This window comes from Lissotriton helveticus, chromosome 6, assembly GCF_964261635.1.
Source record: "Lissotriton helveticus chromosome 6, aLisHel1.1, whole genome shotgun sequence".
Lineage (NCBI taxonomy): Eukaryota > Metazoa > Chordata > Amphibia > Caudata > Salamandridae > Lissotriton > Lissotriton helveticus.
The window spans coordinates 2,066,346,193-2,066,370,241 of NC_136067.1; positions in this window are offsets into that span (position 1 = coordinate 2,066,346,193).

Below are 24,049 nucleotides of genomic sequence, written 5' to 3' on the forward strand. Positions count from 1 at the left end.
ACTCCGTGGCGGATCCGGAGCGACTGGTGGCGAGTCCATCCGTGAGGCCGTGTATAAGTATCAGACGCTTCCTGGTTCCGCCCGGCATCGGAGTGGGCGTGGCCTCGCATGTCGAGTTTGCGCATGCGCTATGGTGTTACAGGAGGTCACTACCTCGGAGTAATGTTTACATTGGTGCAAAACGGCCAATTGTCGCGGCCATGTTGTGTGTAAAAACGAGTAGTCTGTTCTACAGCACGGAGCCTCGGCTGATGTGAGACGGCTCTTATGGCATGGAGGTCTGCAGTGGGGATTTTTGATCTCGTGGCCAAGGTTGTCTAGAATTTGGGAGGGATAGTTGCCTGGCTGGTTGGGTTGAAGTAGAGTAAACACTAACCGTAGGCTAAAGTAGGTAAAATGCGGGGTGTGTGCAGATGGCTATGGCAGATGGTGCAATAAGGGATTAATGAACACACACATTACAATGAATAAATCTAGCAATCTGATAGTGACAAGTAGGTCATGGTAGGGACAGTTTTCAGTTCAGAGGGCACTGAGTAGGTGCCGGTTAATGTGTTTAGACAGAGTATTAACAGGGGGTCTACTTGTAAATAGATGACCAGGGCACGGCGTCATTAAGACCCCGGGTATCAAGTCTGAGACGATGGACCCACCTTTGTTCAATCCTGAACAAGCCTGTTTTTGTGATACCTGGATGGCATTCTATGATCAGCCAACGTATACTGTCGGCTGTGTGTCCCATTTGTGTATAGTGTTGGTATAGTCTTGTGTTAGTTCTGAGGCATCTTATGTTGCTTTTATGTTTTTGAATACGCAACTTAATCTGCCGCATTGTCATACCAATGTATTGTAGGTCGCAGGGACACGTGAGGAGATAAATGCATTTAGCGCTGTTACAATTGGTATGCCTGCGCAGCTGCCAGATGAATGTGTCAGAGAGCTGGATCTCTTTCATGGCACTAGTTTGTGGGCATACTGTACATCCACTGCAAGGGAAATGGCCAACTACTGGAGGGAGATCCCACAGGGTGCTTTGAGTGTTAGTATTCAGTTTTTTTGGTCGCGTGTGGACCAAAGCATCCTTCAAATTTGATGTTCGCTTGAAAGCGAATCTTGGGCGTGGGAAACTCAAACCTCCAGAGTTTATGATGTTCCAATGTTTATTGAAGTTTTGTTTAAAAAAAGGAGAGTTCTTTGTGAATGTAGTCACACAGGTGATGACATCGTCGGGCTCTTTCTCTCTGGTCTCCAATAATATCTCTCTAGGGTTATTGGCCGCTCTTTTACAGGAGTCTTTAATCAATCTAGAGGGGTAGCCCCTGTCTCTGAGTTTGTGTTGCAGGGTGGAGGCTTCTTGTTTGAAATCAGTGTTGGTGGTGCAATTTCTACGAATACGCAGAAATTGGCCAAAGGGGAGATTGTCCCTTAATGCTTTAGGATGGTGACTACTGTACAGAAGTAAACTGTTCCTATCTGTGTTCTTGCGGTATAGACTGGTGTTAAGACCATCAGCCTCCAAGTTAATTCTGAGGTCTAAGAAAGGGATGGAAGTGTCAGAGATAGTCCCTGTGTACTTCAGATAGGGGTTTTGTCCATTTATCCAAGAGCAAAAGGCCTCGCATGTCATGCGGTCACCCCTCCACAGAATAAGGATATCGTCGATAAAGCGACGCCAAAGTGTTATGTTTCCCATGAAAGGGTTCTGTGGGGTGCTGATTATGTTTTCCTCAAAAGTGGCCATATAAATACAGGCTAGACTTGGGGCAAATGTCGAACCCATAGAAGTCCCCTGGATCTGATGGTATAGTTGGGCTCCATATTGAAAAAAGTTTTCCGTAAGGGCTATACTTGCGCATGCCATGATGAAGGAGATCGGGGTAGGGGAGGACCACTCCTCTTGTCGGAGTGTGGATTCTACAGCTTCAAGAGTGGCCTGTTGTGGAATATTGGTGTATAGTGCCTCCACATCTAGTGTCAGCAGTAGGTCAACACCCTCCCTCCCTTCAATGTTGTCTATCAGGCGGAGCATATCTCTGGTATCCTGGAGAAATGATGGAATCTTTCTCACCAGGGGTTGTAGGAAAGTATCACAGAATTTGGAAAGTGGTTCCAAGAGGGAGCCAATTCCGGACACTATAGGTCTCCCTGGGACTGGTGTTATGCCCTTATGAATCTTAGGGAGGGTGTAAAAGTAAGGTGTTATTGGATCTGTTGTTAAGAGGAAGGTAGCTTCATTTTTCGTGATCCATTCGTTAGTTTCACCCTCCATAATGAGACTGGAAATAGATGTCATCAGTCTTTTAGTAGGGTCTGTAGTGAGGGGGCGGTAGTGTGTGCGATTAGCCAATTGTCGTTTACATTCAATATCGTAGTCTTTACTATTCTGGATAACCGTTGCGCCCCCTTTGTCTGCCTGTTTAATCACTATTGAGGTGTCATTCCCTAGGGATTGTACAGCCTGTCTTTCCATTGTTCTCAGGTTATTGAAACACTGTCTCACAGGTTTGTTCTCAAAGCCTTTCAGGACGGCTTCCTCAAAAGCCAACACTGCTGATGGAACCATGTTATCACTGGGGGTAAAGGTGGAGGGATTACGTAAGCCAGTATCTGTTTGCTCAGTATCTGGTCTATCCTGGAAGAAGGCTCGAAGGCGAACCTTCCTGAAAAGTTGTTTTAATTCAACCATTTCATTAAAGCTGTCTGGAGTTGGGGTGGGGACATAACCTAGACCTTTTTCAAGAATGTTGGTCTCTGTAGTGGTTAGAGTCCTATCAGAACGATTTACAACTAAACTCTCCTTCCCCTTGTCGTGCTCCTGGTTTCCATTGGTGTCGTGGCTGATTGGTCTTGCCACTGTACACCCTTTTGTGGCCCTCGCCTTCGCCCTCTTCCTCTGCCCCAACCTCTGTCTTGAAAAGGAGGATTCAGAGGATAAAATTGGGGCGGGCCTTGTTGGAAAAGAGGGTATTGCCAGGGTTGCATCATTTGTGGGGGGCCATGAAATAAGGGCACATTATTATAACCTTGGTTCCAATTACCACGTCGTTGGTTCCTATTGTTTCTGCTGGGGTAGCCACTGCTTGAGTCGCTGCTGGAGGAGCCCCTCCGGCCACCATTATCAGTGCTCTCATCTGATGAGTAGCTGTTTCTGCTGTTGGTGTATCCTACTTTTAAGTAGGGAAAGACTTTTTCTTTGTCAAACTTTGCTATGTCTTTTTGTAGTTTGGTCATCTTCTGTTTAAGAAGAAAATCCTGGTTCTCCGTGAGCTCTTGATTTATTTCAGCCAGTTTGGTTGTGAAGGGGGTTTTGTTCATAGTTCCCCTAATCGCGACTTCCATGGCAGTTATTTTAACCATAAGGGCATCCGCCAACCTTTTGGCTGTTTGTGTAATAAGGAAGAGTAAGTCTTTGGTGCACTTCCAGGAGACCTGGCACCAATCTACCTTGAATTGGCCATCTTCAAGGAAGAGACGTGGAACAATATTGACAATTAAACCCTGTGGTGCTATTTTTGCTCTTAGATATTCAGTCATCATGGCTCCGTGTATGGTAATCCGGAGCCATTCTTTTTTAAGGGTAGTGAGCGTTGTCCAATCTTCGTTAGTGCTATCTGAGGCTCCTGCAGTTCCTATTCCTAAGAGTGAGGGGGCTGCTCTGAGCGCTTCAGCGATGGCTTCCTCGTCAAAACTTAACCCTGGAACATCCTCCATATTGGGTTGGTGTGTTTGAAAGAGGAGTGAGAGTGATTATAAAAGGGTAGAAGGTAAGTGCCCTGAGTGATAGATAATCACCAGAGGGGCTCTAGATGGTCCTCTCAGTAAATTTATACTGTAGGTAACCTGAGAGTTAAAAAATTAATATACACCGTCTCCTTTGTAGATATCTTGCATGTTGTTTCAGAAGTTATTGTGGAATATGGAATTAATACCATAGTGTGTCAGGAAAGCAGAAACAATATGGAGGCAGGAGATGATAAAGAGATGTTAAATTCACATTGGAGATAATATAGTTGGAGAAAGGAAGTAACTATGAGCAAAATTACTATGTAACATAAAAAAGTTGCACAGTATAGTATAAGTCTGACTTTACATTATAATCAATTTGGTACTAGTTTATAAATTACATATAAAAATGATTAAAGTCTCGAACAATTTTTGATTATTAAATATACATTTATTTTTGTGATTGTTTTTCAAAATTTAATAGAACGTCTAACATTTGACTGTCCGAAATGTCGTCATTTTCAGTGAACATAACTTCCAACATTTGAGTGTCCGAAATGTCCTTATTTTGAGTGAACATAACTTGCAACATTTGAGTGTCTGAAATGTCCTCATTTTGAAGGAGGAAATCTACAGATTGTACACATTGTAGTAGTTCATGGTCCCGTGATTCATCCATGAATTCAATGTCATTTGGTTCAATGTTTTCTTGATTGGTCTCTGCAAGGACAATTTCAAATGACACTTTTTGTTCTCCTTCCATTTTGCCTGAAATTTGCATAAAAAAATATATATCAGTAGAGATAGGGCACTGTTGGGATTAATTTTAGATAGGTAGTTTTTAACAGTGAATTTATCTTTGGGCAGTATATGGTATCAGACTGGAAGTAGAAATATAAAAAAGTGTATGTGATGAAACCTAAGTAAATTCATAATTATACAAGACAAGCCTAAATCCATCCATAACTATAACAGAGAAGTCTATCTAAATCTATAACTATTACAGAGGGATAGTATATAACTATCAGAAAAAGTTTTCCATATTAACTTAAAGTGCACAATATACTTCAGTTTTCAAAATAACATCTTACCTTTTAAAAACAAGTTTAAGTTGTCAGTGAAAATGCTCTTGCAATGTACTTCAGGAAGTAGTAGTCAAAATGGCTGTGTTTCTCTCTCTTTCTTTATATATATATTCAGGTACATAACCAATCAAATGTCAGGTAAAAAAAGTAGAAAATGAAAGTAACATTTTAATTGGTTGTCAATTCCAACACTTCAGATGTGTTTTGTGAAGTAATTTACCTCAGGGTATTTAGAGAGGTCTACAGGCTAAATGGCTAAATGGAATTCCAATCAAATTTGTGAAAATGGTAGGGATTGGTATGTAGTATGAGCTAATCTATATTTGGTGAAAGTGTCTTCAGTGGTTTTTCTGTGAATTACTTTCCCACCTTTTTTAAGCGAGCGCTTCCCGGTGCGCGCCCCTGTACGCGAACCGGCAGCATTACCGGAGTCCTCCATTTTGTGTTTCGGTAGAATTGAGATACAAGATGGAGGGCAAATAATGTTCAGAATGGGTAGAAGGGGGCACGGTAGACGTATCCTGAACCCCTAGGTTTTCTGAGAGTGGCTGAGGAGGCCCATATGTGCGAAAAAAAAACATTTTTTTTCAAATTTTCGCGCGGTTAGCGGCCGGTGCGCGTACCGGGTAGCGCTCCGGAAAGCGTAAATCGTGAAAATTTGCAAAAAAAAGTTACATTTAAAATTTGTTTAGAGTGATCATAGTTAGGGTAGCTCTGAGAAGAGCTTTTGGGTATGTGGTAGATTTAGGTACTTATAAGTAGGTACCAATACATAGTCTTAAATTCAGGATGAAAACTCTGTTCCCCTCATCTGAGAAGTGAACTCCATCTTCTCTGTAGATATCTTGCATGTAGTAACGCAAGTTATTGTTGTAGATGGAGCCCATTCCATGGTCTCTCATGTAAGCTGAAACAGACTTATTTACATGCTTCCTCGATTTCTCAATTTGTGGACAAAATTCGTTTGACCACCTCCATTTCTGTCTATGGCATATATTTGAATATACCAAGGCAGTGCCATCAATTGTTCAAAGGTGTCCTTTAAAAGCATTTCCAAACCTACCCCAGTCAAAGTGCCCAAATCATTTCCTCCACAGTGCTCAATTAACAGGTCAGGGTGTGGCCTGCACATGTATTATCTCCTCTGTACTCTTCAACAAGCCTAATTTCATCTGTAACCCTGAGTAGGCCTCACGTCAAACAAACCCCTGGATAGGCCACACCTTATCGGCATCCTGAACCAATCATTTAAAATGTTAGGGGCAGATTTATGATGGCCGTGTGCCTCTTTTGCGCCGCTGTTGCGTCACTTTTGTGACGCAGCGGCGGCGCAAAAGATGCGCTATGTTGCGACATATTTACAACTTGATGCATCTAGGCAGATGTGTCACGGTGTAAAGTCCTGTGCCACATGAAACCAGCGTCAGGTTTCATGTGGGCGTTTTGTTGCAGGGTGGGCATTCATTTGCATGAAAGCCCTGTAAAACTAACACGGTGAAATTTAGAAGATTTCACTGAGTCAGCTTTATGGCATTGCTGAATCAAATCCTTACGCCTGTTTGAAACAGGCATAAGGAGTGATGCACCATGCAATGTGTGGCTTGCCCCTGTGCATTGCAGTAGACATGTCGCGCTTACGATGTGATTCCTGCAATGCGCCGCTTTTGCGGCACAGATGCGTGACGCATCTGTGCTATTTTTGCTCAATGGTGCTCCACATTGTAAATGCGGCACATCATGGGTGGCAGAGCAGCGGCGCACGTTATGTTATGTTATGTTATTTATTATTTGTTAAGCGCGCATACGCCCTGGGGCTTCTTGGCGCTGGTGAGAGAATCAAACATAACAGTGCATAAAAGAAATACAATTACTTTTTACAGTAGGCCTGGGAAAAAAGAAAAGTTTTAAATGCCTTCCTAAAAGCAAGGAGATCCTTGCTATGTCGCAGGGTCAAGGGAAGGGCATTCCACAATGAGGAGGCTAAGAATTGAAAGCTGCTGCCCCTTGACGTTTCCTTTTGAAACGAGGGACCTCGAGTAGATCTTTGTGGATTGATCTCAAACTGCGCGAAGGTGTATATTTGCGCAGTAGTGATCTAAGGAACATAGGGCCCTTACCCTCCAGAGCCTTGAACACAATGCAACCCACCTTGAAGGTGGCTCTCTGTTCCACAGGCAGCCAGTGCAAGGTCTCTAGTCCATGTCTAATCGATTCCCACTTAGGTACTTTGCAGATAAGTCTCGCAGCTTGATTTTGCAAGTACTGCAATCTTTTAAGTTGACCAATAGGCGCCCCCAAATAGAGGCCATTGGAGAAATCGATATGGGACAGGACTAGAGCACTGACTGTCTGAATTAAAGCCAAGCCTGTAAGAAGATGTGCTATTTTTCTGATCTTCCTCAATTGAAAAAACCCCGAGGAGACCACAGTTCCGACTTGGCTCACCAAGGTGAGATCCTCACTAAGAGTCACTCCCAAGCTTTTCACTGTACGGGATTTTTTTGGAGGCGAGCCCATGTCCGATGGCCAGAAGCTAGGACTCCAACTAATCTCACTCTTCCCAGGTAGAATGAGCTCCGTTTTTCCCGGATTTAACTTAAGGTGGTTTAGGGACATCCACCTCTGAATAAAAGACATGGTGGCTCGAAATTCCTCGGCAGCATTGTGGGAGTTTAACACAAAAACCAACTGCAGGTCGTCTGCATAGTTATAGACATCGACCTTGAACTCTCGTAAGGAAAATAACAGTGGGCGCATGTATAAATTAAATAATAAAGGGGACAAGGAAGATCCTTGAGGAACCCCACAGAAGGAGAATTTTTTAGGGGCTGTGAAGGAGCCTAGTCGGACCGATTGAGTGCGTCCAGAAACAAAAGACTTGAGCCAGGCCAAGGCCGAGTCTCGAAGACCGGCCTGTTCGACACGGTTGACCAAGATGGTATAGTCAATCGTGTCGAACGCCGCAGACAGGTCTAATAACACCAAAGCCTGGTGTAAGTCCCTGTCTGCATTAGACCTTAGAGTATTCTGGACGGCCAATATCACTGCCTCAGTGGAGTGACCAGGCCGGAAGCCTGCCTGGTTGGGTTGTAAATACCCGGAAGCCTCCACAAAACTTGATAGGCAGTTGGTTACATGCGCCTCCAAAATTTTGGATAAATAAGGCAGTAACGATATTGGTCTATAGTTAGAGAGGTCTGAGGAATCAATACCAGGTTTTTTTCTCAAAGGGATCAATAAGGCCTGTTTAAAACTATTAGGGACGATTCCTGACACAAGGGAGTTATTGAGCAGTGGAATCAGGCTGTTTGGGAGCGCCCGACCAATTTCTCTCATTACTTGGGGAGGACAGGCATCCTGAGGAGAGCCTGATTTAACTCTAGTGAGTAGGTCTTGAAGGGCTTGGTGAGTGATTAAAGGAAAGGAATGCAAGGTAAGAGGATTTAAAAAAGTGTCGTCTATCGGGGCACAAACTGGAAGTTTGGATAAAGTGTCCTTAATCAGCATTATTTTGTCATTAAAATAGTCATTCAGCGAGTTGCAGAGCAGTTGTGAAGGAACAACCGGGGGAGAAGTTCTCTCATCATTGCACAACTCCGTCACAATCCTGAAAATTTCTTTCGACTTGTTGGTAGCATTAAGTATTTTAGAAGAGAAATAAGCAGTTTTGTGGGTGTGCAATGTTTTTTGGTAGGCTTTTCGGGTAGAACAATAAGCGATTCTTGCTTGAGGACAGTAGTTGGAACGCCATGTTCTCTCTTGCTGCCTCACTTCAAGTTTTAGTTTCCTCAACCCCGGTGTAAACCATTTATGCGCATCCGCGCCACGCGAGTTATCAAAACGGGTGAGGGGAACACAAACATTAATGGCCGAGTTTAGCCAATCTTGAAGCCTACCTTCGGCTATCTCCACATCTGAGCTCTGCTCTGGCAAAGTAGACTTTAACCGATTTAAGAACGCAGACATGTCCAGCGAGGACCATTTCCGAGTCAGACTGGTGGCCTTCAGCTTAAATTGAAGAGCTTTCTCAACACAAAATGAGAAACTGATAATGAAATGATCAGACCAGCTACAAGGTTTAATATCAATAAAATCAATGGCTAAATTCAATGACCAAAGTTGATCGAGACTGTGGCCCTTTTGATGGGTCTGAGTGTCTATATGTTGTGTTAAATTCAGATCACTCAGAAGGTCCCTAGTCTCTGCTGCTTGGGGGTCAGATAGAATATTGTCAAACCAGAGATTTAAGTCCCCGACCAAAAGCAGTTTTGAATTATCAGTGGCTAACATGGCCAGTTGCTCCGCAAGAATAGCAGGGAACATAATCATGGTTTGGGGCGGGCGGTATAGTAAAACCACCACAAGTGTCCCATTGACAGTGTCCAATTTAGCAACAATATTCTCCACATTAGGAATATCCAAGGAGGGAAGTTGTCTAAGTTGATGTTTTTTATTGGAGATGATGGCCACCCCGCCCCCAATTTTACCTGCCGGTCGTATCACGGAGATAATATAATAATCAGCAGGTAAGGCGGCCAAGATGTCCGGTAATGAATCCGGGGTGAGCCATGTTTCAGTCAACAGGAGTAAATCCGGTTTAATGTCAAATAGTAGCAAAAAGATATCTATCTGATGTTTGGTCATGGAACGTGTATTTAAATAAAGACATCTAAAATTGCAGGTAGTGACTGGCATACTTGCCGAGACCGCGTAGGTAGAGGAGGGGTCCGTAATCAGGGTGATGGGATTACTGATGCCTAGGCGGAATGTCCGCTTCACCGCATTGAGGGGTACGGGAGGGCACTTCATGGTAGAAGGTCTTAGCGCAAATAATTCGGCGGAAGTATACACCAGAGGACACACAGAGTCCCTAGCCCCTAGTCCCGGACGCTCGCGGACGAGCGCAGGCGAGCTTGACTCTAGCGTGACTCCGGCGCGCCTCCGTCGCGCCCGCTGCGCTCGTCCGCTGCGCTCCCTCCACCACATTACGTTTTATGTGAGGGAGCCTCGAGCGACTGGACCGCTGCCACAGGTCCCTGCGCTCTCTGGCTCCTCCCAATATGGCGCCCGTTCCCACCACCAGCCCGGCACTAGACGCCGCGGTAGGTGAGCCGCCCTCCACACAAACGGCAGAAGCCGCGATGGACCAAGGCAGAGGGGCCGCTATTAAGGTAAGGGTGCAAATGGCGCTATGAGTCAGCCGCCCTGCACGCAAACCGAAACACCGTTGCAGTCACACAGTAACTGTTTAAAAGCACATATCAATATCACAGAATTAGTTTAAAAAATCAGGTGAGCAATTGTAGTCCAGTCCGCCGTTGTGCAGCGTCTCTCAATAATGGCGCCGGGCTGCTACCACCAACCCGGAATCCACGAATGAGGAAGGACTCCCTATCGTTTTATGGGAGGGAGCCTCGAGCGACTGGACCGCTGCCACAGGTCCCTGCGCTCTCTGGCTCCTCCCAATATGGCGCCCGTTCCCACCACCAGCCCGGCACTAGACGCCGCGGTAGGTGAGCCGCCCTCCACACAAACGGCAGAAGCCGCGATGGACCAAGGCAGAGGGGCCGCTATTAAGGTAAGGGTGCAAATGGCGCTATGAGTCAGCCGCCCTGCACGCAAACCGAAACACCGTTGCAGTCACACAGTAACTGTTGAAAAGCACATATCAATATCACAGAATTAGTTTAAAAAATCAGGTGAGCAATTGTAGTCCAGTCCGCCGTTGTGCAGCGTCTCTCAATAATGGCGCCGGACTGCTACCACCAACCCGGAATCCACGTTAACTGTTGCATCCCTGGGGATGCGCCAGTTAACATAAATCTGCCCCTTTACATTTAGGTATGAGCAGGGGACACAGAGTTGGTGAGGCTTATCCAAGGTTAATAAGAGATGAGTCCTGTTCAATGAAAACTTGGACATAGGCCTCACCTCCTCAGCATCGCTGGACATGGTTAAATAATATCTGCAAAATGTTACTCTTGTTAAACAATTTTACTATTATAGTCTCTGAGATTTGTCTCTTACTCTGCAACATCTCATTGTTGTTCTCTTTTTTTAAAGATAACGACAACATCAAGCATGAGTGATAATGAGCAAACTGTTGATCTCGATCTTATCATTGAACTTGTCATTGAAACATCAGTGGAAGTAGATCCCTTGGATGATTTAAATCCTGTGGATGATGAAGAATATGATGAGGATGCCGATTTGTCAGAATTGTATGACATAGGGTGGGAAGCTGACCTGCTCGAGCCTATGGAACTATAAATACTTATTTTTAAAAGTTACTGGAAATGAAAAGTAACCATGTTAACTGTTTCATTTAAAATTAAACACAACTTCAAAAACAGCTTGTGTGAAGTGTCTTTAATAAAATAGTGAAATATGCTAATAAAATTAGTTCAGATTCACATATAAAAGAGCACAGGTCAAATGTAGAAGCATTCCATTTCTTTGCTACTATTTGTGAGTTTTAAATTTGCCAATGCACTAAAAATTATTGTATGTAGAATTGACAAGTAGTGTGTTAATTTTTTGACAACTGTTATTGATTTACTGTTTGGTAATAGTGGTTAATAACATTTTTTATTATATTTTACCACAGATTCAACTGCAGATCATTTCAAAATTACACAATGCCTTCGAAGCAAAGAAGGGGAAAGGCTACAAAACGTCAAACACAGCAGCTTACTACATGCTTGCAGCAGTCCTCTACAATAAAAACTTGTCAAGTCACCAAAAAAGGTCCGGGTAAGAGAATGAAATCTTTCCTAAGAAACATTTCCAGAAAAAAAAGTATCACTACAGAACATGTTTTAGTCCAGAAAAAGAGAGCCAATTTAAACGGAAAGGAAAGGCCACTCAAAAATGTTACTGCTAGAGCAGGAGATAACTCTGTGGATGGTAGTAGAAGGAAAAATCAGTTTAGAGACATTCGTAGACGAATGTTCCGCAACAGGATAATTGGTAATTTGTTAAAAAATGTTAAGAAACGTCAACAGAAAGTGGCTTTTTATAAGAGAAAGAGAAACATTGAGAAAATGATTGATCAGGCATTCGAAATTAAGCGAAAGTTATTTATTTTGATAATCAATAGAATTAGGAAACTAAACAAGGTAATTTATGATTTCAAAACAAATAGTAGATGGAAGAGAACAGTTAATCGTAGTAATTTTTGTGAAGTTTTTTCAGGAGAATGGATGCATAGTTCAAGTTGTGAGGCATTTTTTAATAAGGAGAGTTATTTCCAGGATATTGATTTGGTGCATGCAGTTGACACCAGTGGTCGAGCATATGAGGTGAAAGATGGTTGTCCGGTTGAAAAAGAAAAACTTGCGTCAACAGAGGCAGAAGAGGTGTTAGGTAATGAGGTTTTAGGAAGACGTCCTAAGGGACCAGTGTACACCTGGAAGTGTAGTAGTATTTGCAGTGTGCGACAGGATTCCATCAATTTGCTTTGTGATTTTGTACGGACATTTATTAAGAAAACTTTAAAACAGAAAATGAAGTTGTTGCAAGAATTAGATCCTTGCAGAGTGAGAGAAGTGACAGGTTTGCATGGTCATTCACTGGCTTGTCTTTCCAGGAGAGTATGCCAGAGTGTTTTTCATCATTTCAGGATGCTAGCAGTGCATCATAATAAAGTGAAGAAATTAGTTAGAATGTTGTATTATGCTAAGAGTCCAGCAATTATGCTTAAACAATTATGCACTGCTCTTTTGCATGGTTCTGAAGTAGATGTGAAGAATATTTGTGAAGAAATTGAGTTTTGTTACTTTGCAAGTAAAGAGAAGAAGGAAATTGCCACGTTTCAGGTGAAATCAAGTGAGAGGCCTAATTTCACTTGTGTGTGTTGTCGACGCACTTATTATAAGAATCAGACTAAGTTAGTGGATTTATATGCAAAAAGTGAAAGTGAAAATAATAGTGAATGGAAGGATTTCGCAACATACTTGATGGTAGAAAATTGTTTTGATTTGGGATCGGATCAACGTGTGTGTACTTATTGTTGTAACAAATTAAATCAAAACCAGATGCCTGCTAGAGCGGTTCATAATAATCTGGAATTGGTTGAGATTCCTTCTGAATTGAAGGATTTAAATACTTATGAATCTATTTTGATTCAAAGTGTCCATCCCTTTCAGGCTATTGTACGAATGGAGCCAAAGACAGGGAAATTGCCTCCATCAGATTTACAGAGAGGATTAAAGGGAAGAGTTGTTTATTTGCCTCTAGATTTGAAGACAAACATTAATACAATTAGAGTAGAGAAAGTGGAAGAGGAACCTCTGGTTATCTTAGTTAATGGGGTTCCAACAAAGAGTAAGAAAATATGGCAAGATTTAGTGGATGTTAGGAAAGTCAAAAAGGCAACATTGTATTTGAAGAAAAACAATAAGTACTACAAGAATGTATATGTTGCAGAAGAGGAAGTAAGTGAAGAAGAGGACAGCGATTTGTGTGCTGGACAAATTGAGAAAGTAGAAGCCTCTAAAAATGAAGAAATATATGAACATTATAGTGTTCATCCTTTGCATTCCAAGAAAGTCATGGGGAATGCTATTGAGTTGTTTCAAATGAAACAAGCCAAAGGGAGTCCCATTAGTGTTTGGGAGGAAAGTTTGGAAGCTCGGTGTTTCCCACAACTATTTCCAGCAGGTCAAGGAGGAAGATATGATGAGCGACCTGATCAAATTCCTGCTTCTGAATACCGGACTTTACGATTGTATGCAGAAGATCCTAGGTTTCGTCAATGCATTCCCTATTTGTTTCATCTACTGTTTGAAAGCGATCTGTCTGGACTGTCATATGCAGTGAACCACATCTTGAAAAGTGGTATACAGATGCAAAATATCTCAGCAAGGGACTTTATGGATAAAGTCAATGTGCAAGACAGTATTTTGGATTCTCACCTGATTAATCTCATGGCATGTTAGCGTGGTACTAATGAGTACTGGTACCGTCGACATGGAGATTTAAAATGTATGCTGAGGAACTTAGGAACTCCCACATGGTTCCTCACTCTCAGCTGTGCCGAGTATGGCTGGGAAGACTTACTTGAATTTCTACGAGAGGCAAGTGGAAACATTGAAATATCGAATTCAAAACACCCAGAGAACTGTGCTCTTTGGATCCAGTGAATGTATGCAGGTACTTCAATCATAGATTTGAAGCTATGATGTCTTTCATCATGAACAAAAAAAATCCACCTCTTGGAGAGGTGTTGGATTTCTTCTGGAGAAAGGAGTACCAAGCAAGAGGTGCTCCTCATATACATATGCTGCTATGGATCAAAGATGCACCCAAATTTGGAACAGATCCGGATGACTTAGTGATGAGTTTCATAGAACAGTATTCTACATGTGCTGCTCCAAAGACAAAGGAAGACAAAAGCCTAAGAGAACAAGTTTTACGCTTCCAAAGCCATCGTTGTGGAAAGTACTGTCGTCGTAAATTCAGAAACAAGGACAAGTTCTACACAAAATGTCGTTTCAGCTTTCCACGACCGGTGATTTCTAAAGGAAGAGTGAACAGTTTGATGTCTTCGCTGCGACATAATGTGACGAGGAAATCACCCAAAAATACATACAATTTGAAAAGAAACGAAGAGTCCAAGTACATCAACGACTACAACCCAGTGATTTTGTTCATGTGGAATGCTAACATGGATATACAGTTTGTGGCTGATAACTGTATGGCTGTGGCTCGGTATGTGACATCTTACATCACAAAAAAAGAAAAGACAGAATTGAAGGATATGTGGGAGGACATTTCCCATGAAAAGAGCCTCAGTAAGAAGTTGTACAGTTTCAGTCTGAAGATGTTGTCGCATCGAGAAATCGGAGCTTACGAATGTTCTGACCGGTTATATTCAGCAAGTCTCTATGCCAAATCTAGGAGTATCATTTGGGCGAGTCTTGGTCTTGCTGCAACACGTAATCGAGTTCTGAAACCTGTACGGGAAATTGAGTATTTGGCGGAAAAGGAGCCAAACAGTACAGATATTTTGAAGACCAACATGTTGGATACATATTATCCAAATAGAAGCAGTCACCTCGAGAATGTTTGTCTGTATGAGGTTCTACAAAATTACATATTCAAGAGGAACATCAAAGAAGATATTGATAAAGGAGTGTATGCTTGAATTGGAAGTGAGGGATGTCTGGTCAAGCAAAGAAAATGCCAATTGGTAAATCATCGAAAATTGAGTGGCAAATCTCCTGAAGGAAAAGAGTTTTTCTATTTAGCTCTTTTGCAACTTTTCAAGCCTTGGCGTGCAGAAGAGGAACTGCTTGGAGATTTCCTCTGTTACGAAGACTCTTTCAATGCCGCCAAGGAGACCATAGAATGTCCTGTTTTTCCAAAATATCTAGAAATGTTGAATGCGGAAATCGAGCAGGAAGCAACAATTGCAGCCGAGATTGCTAGAGACAGTTCTCAGGACAGTCAGAGTTCTGTTTCATTGAGTCAGGATCCACTAGGAGGACCAGTTATCGAAAATGAAGCTGCCACTGCCTCGATTGAAGTGGAAAGAGCCATGGCACATGCTCAGGAGGACGCGCTTAACTTAGAAGATTTGGAAAGACAACTCAACGTTGAGCAGAGGAAAATATATGACGAAGTTACCAACCAAATTGATCATGGATTAAGTCATGAGAAGAAAGAGTGCTCATGTATGTCGTTGAAGCCTGTCCGACTGTACGTGAGTGGAGAAGCAGGAACTGGAAAAAGTTTCCTCGTTAAAGCAATTTCATGTTATTTGCAGAAAAGGACTGAGTCATCGCTGTCTTGTGTTGTCACCGCTCCAACTGGACTGGCAGCACATAACATTACAGGTATTACTTTGCATCGTCTACTGATGCTGCCAGTGGAGCATGATAACAAATTACAATACCACAAGTTATCTGGAGATGCTTGTTGTGAAGTTTCAAGAGTCTTGAGGAAAATGAAACTTCTTATCATTGACGAAGTAAGCATGGTTTCCAATGTCATGCTTGCCTTTGTGCATTTGAGAATGCAAGAAGTTCTTAAAACAGAGTATGATGTGTTATTTGGTGGCAAACACATAATTTTTTTCGGTGATCTTCTGCAGCTGACATCAGTGAAAGGACAACCAGTGTTTAAACTACTTACACATGAAGATACCAGGAAGTGCCTAGGGAGCATTGGCAACGTTAATATATGGTTAAACTTCAATTATGCTGAACTGCGTGAAAATATGCGTCAAGCGAAGGATGAAGATTATAAGAATATTCTACAAGATGTTAGAATCGGAAAAGTGACCGAGCATGGGAAAGAAGCTTTACATGCACGATTACTGTCAAATTTGTATCCAGAAGAAGACGTTGTGCCAGAGAATATTTTTCGGAAAATTACTGAGAAGAAATCTGGAACATGTTTGATGCCAACTCTTGCAGAATGTGCCATCTTCAACAAGAAAATGTTGAATTTAGAAAACCAAGAGATTGTGAAACTGGAAGCTATTGACAGGATAGAGCATATGGGAGCAACAATTATTTTGTCTGGGAATTTGAAATCAAAATTGGATTCATTAGAGAAGACTATATCTAAAACTGCTGGTTTTGAAAAGATTCTGAATGTGTGCTTAAATTGCCGTATCATTTTGAGAAGGAATTTACATGTTGAAAGAGGTCTGGTAAATGGATCAATGGGTAATGTTGTTGATTTTGAGAAATACAGAAATAGAGATGGAATTGAATTTTTAAAAATTAAATTTGATGGCATTGAGGAAGTACAGTTAATTGGTCGTTGCTCTGCTAGATTTTTGCTTGTAAAAGACTTATATGTTCGCCGTAAGCAGTTTGCTTGGCATATGCGGTGACAATCCATAAATCGCAAGGTTTAAGTGTAGACAGTGCATTGGTGAATATTGGCAGTTCTGTGTTCAAGGAGGGAATGGCATATGTGGCATTGTCATGAGTCAGAACTTTATCGGGATTATACTTGATTGACTGTGATGTCACAAACATTTGTGCGGATCTAGATTGTGTTAAGGAATACAATAGGTTAAGAAGAGAGTATGCGCCACATTTGCCTCAATATCCTTTGTTTGAGAAACGTGTGGTAGGCTGGAAACGAAGAAATGTGACCAATAGTAGGGAGGTTGTAGCAAAAAGACGAAAACTCCATGAACCCGAAATTATAAGCAGAAAGAAAATGGATTCTGTTGAAGATGTTGTTGGTTTTCAATTTGAAAATAGTTCTGGTGTCAACTGCTATGCTAATGTAGTGGTTAGAAACTTTAAAAGAACAGATTGTGATCAATTCGGATCAAAGTTTTTGCTGTTTACTGAACTCTGTGTTAGAGAAATGTAGCACTGATAGAACAAAAATAGAAAGTGTGTCTGAAATTCGAAATCTGTTAGACAAATGTTCAGGTGAAACACAATTCTCTCAAAATATTCAGCAAGATTGTCAGGAGTTTTTAATGTATATTCTTGATGTATTGCAAGATGAAGGTGTAGATGTAGATCATCTGTTTGGCCTTTCTCATCAATGGCAGCATGACTGTGAGAACTGTAGGGTATCAAGTACTACTAGTGTAGACTCAGAAAGATTTATATATTTAACTTTGCCAGACAGTAAATCAGTGTCCTTTAGTAAGCTAGTAAAAGCAGCCGATTACAACATGGAGTGTAGCCAATGTAAGTCTGCAATGTTCTCCACATTATTTATACGAACATATGGCCAGTATGTCATTTTAATGTTCCAACGATGTAGGCCTGATGGAACAAAATTGACAACTTTAATTAAAAATGTTGTGGCTTCGCAGTTGTCAATATCAGGAAGGACTTTTGTAACTACAGCAATTATATATCATGACGGTCCTTCAACAACATCAGGACATTACACAGCTTATTTGAAGTCTAGAAACGGCTGGTCATTCTGCAATGATTCTGTTTTAACTTTTAAAAAAATTGCCTTTTGACCTTAAAAATTCTTATCTGGTGTTTTTACAACCAAAATTTTAGGGAAAGAATCTCGGGATTTGCTCTGAGGAATTTCAAGAGGTTCTAATGGCTCCTACACTATTTGGCCTTGAGGATAAGTGTAGTACAGAGTAAAAAGTTATTTTTGAGTTTTAAGTAGTTCTTGAAAAAAAAGAAGGTTTTCTTACAGAAAGTGGTGGGCACGGATTAGTTAAAGGACAACAGCGTATTTACCAAAGCAAACGGTGTTCTAACACTTGACGTCATGGAAAAATAACTGCACTTTGAATGAGTTCAGAAAAACTGTTTCTTTTAATAAGCTAATTCAAGCAGCCAATCAAAACATGGAGTAGAGGTAATGTAAGTCTGCAATGCTGTACACATTATTTGTACAAACTTTTGGTTATAATGTCATTTTAAAATTCTAACTATATAAACCTGATGAAAGTAAGTTTTCAACTTTAATTACAAATGTTGTGGCTACACAGTCGTTGATTTTAGGAAGAACATTTTTAACTGCAGCTATTATATGACATAATGGTCCTTTGACAACATCCGCTTATTACACAGCTTATTTAAAATGTAAAAAAAGCTGATGTTTCGGAAATGATTCACATTTGACTATGAAACAATGTTGCCTTTTGACTTAAAAATATTCTTATTTTCTGTTTTCAGAAGAGAGAATTTTGGGTAGGTAACTGGCCTATAATGATTCTAGGAGTTGATATAATTTTATGTACTGTTTTAAATTGCTTTGTGATTAAAAGTGATGTAGAGAATTAAATAATTGTAGTAGTCATAGAGGTAGTGTAAGTGTGCCTCATAGTAAGCAGTATCAGTGTCATAGGAAATGTGGAACATGAGTGAGCAAGAAGGGTGAGATATTACTAGTACAGGATTGTGAAAGTGATCTTCAACGTTTTCTTTCTGAAAGTTGCGGAAAAAGAAAATGTTATGTTATGTTATGTTATTTTATTTTATATAGTGCGCAGATGCCGCAGCCAAGAGGCGTCCCGGCGCTTTAGGAGATAGTGAAACACAACACAGCAAAGGCAACCAGACAGAAATGGGACTAAACTACGGAAAATAGGAAGGTTTTTAATGCCTTCCTAAAAGGGAGCAGGTCAGGGATGGAACGGAGTGGGGCAGGCAAAGAGTTCCAGAGAGCTGCTGCCAACACTGAGAAAGAACGTTCACCCATTCTAGCTTTTTTAAACCGTGGAACAATGGCTAGATTTAACCCTGAGGATTGAAGGGCTCTGGAAGGGGCATAGTGAAGGATTGTCTGTGAAAGGATAGGAGGGGAGGCTAACTTAAGAATTTTAAAGGTTAAGCAGAGAGCTTTAAACTTAATTCTTTGACCTACAGGTAACCAATGGAGATCTTGAATGGTTCGACGAGCAGAGACGAACTTCGGAAGGCCGACCAGCATCCTGGCCGCCGCATTTTGAACCCGCTGAAGGCAAGCTAGTTCTGCCTGATTCACGCCCAAAAACAGAGAGCTGGCGTAGTCCAATCTGGTGAGAACCAAAGCTTGGACTATGATCTGTCTGGTGTCCGCATCAAAAAATTTGAAGATAGGTCGGAGGCACTGCAAGGCACCAAAACATGTACCAGCTACACGTTTAATGTGGGGAGTGAAGGAAAGTTTGTCGTCGAGCCACACCCCAAGATTTCTAACTTCAGCTACAGGAGTGGGAGCAGGGCCCAACTCGGATGGCCACCATTGGTCTCCCCATAGCCCACTTTCCCTACCAAAGATGATGACCTCGGTCTTAGAGGCATTGAGTTGGAGTCGATTATTCGCCATCCAGCCTGCCACAGCTTTAAGAGCAGACTGAAAGGTAGGGGCATCCATGTTGGAATCACCATTAAGTGCCACCGCCAGCTGCGTGTCATCGGCGTATGACACCATGGTGAGACCTTAACTGTGGGCTACCTCCGCCAGCGGCTGAACATATAAATTAAATAGGGTAGGGCTGAGGGCCGAACCCTGCGGGACACCCTGACGAGTGGGGCGAGGGGCGGAGACATAGGGTGGTGTAGATACTTTGAAGGTTCGATCCGTAAGAAAGGATCGGAACCACTCAAGTGCTACCTCTCCGACTCCTGCTTCCACAAGACGATGCATAAGGATCTGATGGGAAACCGTGTCAAAGGCGGCACTGAGATCCAATAGGATCAGTGCCGCCGTCTGACCCTGGTCCAGCATCTTCCTGATGTGCTCCACCACAACCAAGAGAGCGGTCTCGGTACTGTGGCCCGCTCGGAACCCATTCTGGGATATGTCCAGTATATTAGCTTCCTGCAGGTGAGATGGTAGAGTGTGATTAGCATGCGCTTCTGCTAATTTAGCTAGCCAAGGGAGAAGGGAGATAGGCCGATAGTGTTCTGATTTTGTAGGGTCAAGGGAGGGCTTTTTAAGAATAGGGATGATAGTAGCCTGCTTCCAGGCAGTGGGAACACTACCGGTGTTAAAGGAGAGATCGATAAGATTATGCATGGCCGGGTAGCAGCACTCGGCGAGTTCCCGAAATTGAGTGGGTCTCATAGGGTCATCCGGTGAACCGGATTTGACTTTTATCGTCAAGGCTTTGAACTCCTCTAAAGTGGGGCTGGGAATGATTAACAGTGGTTTAAGAACCATTGGTGCAATAATATTCTCACCGATGGTGGACTGAGAGAATGACCTGTAAATGGCCTCCACCTTTTCAACAAAGAACGAGGCCAGATCCTCACAATGTGCCAAGGAAGCTTCAAGAGTAGTAGTGGCAGTCTTTTTACTTGTGAGGTCCTTGCATACCCTAAAGATAACCTTGGTAGGATTCGTACTGTTCTTTATCTCCTGAGAATAGAAGGCAGCCCTGGCTATGCATATGGCCCGATGGTACACTCTAGTGCAGGCCCTATAGGCCGACTTGAGGTCAGCGTCATAAGTTTTGCGCCATGCACGTTCCGCTTTTTTACAAGAAGATTTAAGCGTCTTAAGGGATTCGTCGTACCAAGGGCTAGAGGGACTTGATCTAGTCTTACTCCACCTGGCCGGTATAAGAATATCTAGTGAGTGATTTATCCACTCACAGAAGCTATCATAGTCAAGGGAAGCTTCAATAGGGGGTTGAGGATGGTGCTTCATCAGAAGATGGTGAAAGTGCTCTAAATTCAAGTTTCTCCAGGGACGTTTGAAAATATCAGGAGTGTTGTTTCTAGGGGGAGGAATAAAAGTGGTAATATGAGTTTCGATCAAATGATGATCGGTCCAGGCCATAGGCCTAGGTTGGAGCACTGAAATATTGGTGGAAATATTCGTCAGGAAGGGATCTAGCAAATGTCCGCCTGTATGAGTCGGTAATTGTACCAGTTGGATTAATTGGAATGCTTCAAGATCAGCTAACAAGCTATGGACCGAGTTGGAAAGTGGGGCATCCATATGCAGGTTAAGTTCACCAATAATCGTGAAATTAGCTGTTTTCATGACCAGAGAGGAGACCACCTCCGGGAGGCTATGACGGAAAGCGCCCTCGGGACCGGGAGGCCTATAGATTAGTAGTCCCGAGAAGGTAAAGTGGGGATTAACTGTGATGTTAAAATGCGCGCTCTCACACCCTGCTATGATGGTAGGTTGCCAGGCGCAAGGATAGCGTGTTTTTACCGCGACTGCCATACCTCCGCCTCTAGCATTACGGTGGAGTGAGTGCATGTTGTATCCCACTGGGAGTGCTAAATTCATGACAGCCATAGATTGGTCATGCAGCCAGGTTTCGGTAAAAAAGAAGATATCGGGGTTCTCATCTGTGATCAAAGAGAATACTTCTTGAGAGTGACATGCCAGCGATCTAACATTCAGATGGTAAATTTTAAGAGTGGGTCGAGTAACTAAGCCTAAAGCAGAGTCTGGCTTGTGGACACAGGGAGGTGTAGATTGAAGACTCATAATAGGCAACAGCTTAGGAAGTTTAAAAGAACAGGTGGGACACTGATAAGGCCCACTAAGAGGATCCAGAGCGCCATGATGGCAGTCTCTTACCTCACGACGCAGTAGACGCAGGTCCCCAGCAGATGTCATCCTGGGAGAGCCAGAGTCCCCTGCCCTAGCCCTGCCTTAGCGCTGACGGGCGCAGACGGGCAGGACTCTGGCGAGACTCAGGCGTAGCGAGGGCGCGACCGCTGCGCGAGACCGCTTCGTTCCAGGCCAGCTTTAAGTAGGCGAGTGGCGGTGAGAAGCGCTAGCGCGCTAACCCCCAAGCAAAGGAAGGGAACAGCCTTCCCAAGATGGCGTCGTCACGTGACCCAGTAGCCCCGGAGCCCGGACCCGCAAAGTAGCGGTGCTTTTACTTTTTTTTATGTGCGGTGAGGGCCAGGGGGGGTTGCAGCAGCACATTAAAATCAGGGGGAATAAAAGCAAAAGGAAACTCAAATACAAAATAGGGTGCTTTTAAAAAGAAGCGCGAGCCAAAACACAGCGCTAATCCAAGAAATCTCAGCAAACACGGTGATCACATTCTCCAGGCTGACCCCGTGTCAACGCTCACCTTAAGTAGGCGAGTGGCGGTGAGAAGCGCTAGCGCACTTACCCCCAAGCAAAGGAAGGGAACAGCCTTCCCAAGATGGCGTCGTCACGTGACCCAGTAGCCCCGGAGCCCGGACCCGCAAAGTAGCGGTGCTTTTACTTTTTTTTATGTGCGGTGAGGGCCAGGGGGGGTCGCAGCAGCACATTAAAATCAGGGGGAATAAAAGCAAAAGGAAACTCAAATACAAAATAGGGTGCTTTTAAAAAGAAGCGCGAGCCAAAACACAGCGCTAATCCAAGAAATCTCAGCAAACACGGTGATCACCTTCTCCAGGCTGACCCCGTGTCAACGCTCACCTTAAGTAGGCAAGTGGCGGTGAGAAGCGCTAGCGCGCTAACCCCCAAGCAAAGGAAGGGAACAGCCTTCCCAAGATGGCGTCGTCACGTGACCCAGTAGCCCCGGAGCCCGGACCCGCAAAGTAGCGGTGCTTTTACTTTTTTTTATGTGCGGTGAGGGCCAGGGGGGTCGCAGCGGCACATTAAAATCAGGGGGAATAAAAGCAAAAGGAAACTCAAATACAAAATAGGGTGCTTTTAAAAAGAAGCGCGAGCCAAAACGCAGCGCTAATCCAAGAAATCTCAGCAAACACGGTGATCACCTTCTCCAGAAAAAGAAAATGACGGGATTTGCTTAGAAGAATTCCAAGAGTTATAAATGGCTCTTACACGATTTGGCCTTGAGGAGAAGTGTGGTAGAGAGCGAGAAGTCATTTATTGTATGTAACATATTTGTCAAAACGATGGAGCTTTTCTTTCAGAAAGTGGCGGGCTGAAAATAATAACAGTACAACAGAGTATAAGCTGTTCATAGGACATCCTTCGACGTCATGGAAAGTAAGTTACTTTTAAGGAGTTCTGATTTCTGATTGGTTATGTTATATGTTTTTTTTAAAACACAATCATTTTGATTGTGGTTTTTTTTCCCCGCTGTTATATAATGAATACCTTCAACTCACTGTTTTTAGTGAAATTTGATATATTCTGAGAACAGCAAAAATAAACCATTTAACATGTATAATTAATACTGTACTTTGTGTAGTGAATTTTAATTTGTACTCGTCTTATCTCATGCTCACTCATCTTTTACTACCTTCTATCAATCCTCCTTACATACTCACATTGCCTTTTGTTTTATTCTCTTTCACCCTTGCTATCTAACTCCACTTATCTTTCAACCTTTGTTTCCCTAATCCAACTCTGCTTTTTTCTTTTCTCCCTTGCACCATTTTTCAGCTTTTAGACCTTGTGCTTCGCTTGTCTTTTCCATCTTTCCTCCCTTTGTTTTCTAAATTAAATATTTTTGGGTTCTCCTTTTTTGGTGCAATCAGTTAGTATAACTCACCCTCACTCATTTATCTTTCTTTGTTGCCTCACTCAGTCTGTATCTGACACTCTTTCCTTCACTTCCTCTGTCTCCTCTCTCCCTCACTCTCTTTTCCTTATTCACCTTTTCCTTATGTAGTTTACCTTACTCACTTTCTTTTAGTAGCTTACACAACTTCAATTTAGTTTTCTCTTTTATCCTTCTTTTCTGTCACTGAAAGTATCTTCCTTTTTTTTCTCTTACTAATTTACTCTATTACAATTTCTTTTTGTCTCTGACTGTCTATCACTGTTTCTTTCTCTTTTTTTCTGCATGTTTATCTCTAACTTTATTTCTTTGTAAAATTGGATGATTTTCAATCTTTTCCCTTGTCTTTTCTAATTTTTAAATACAT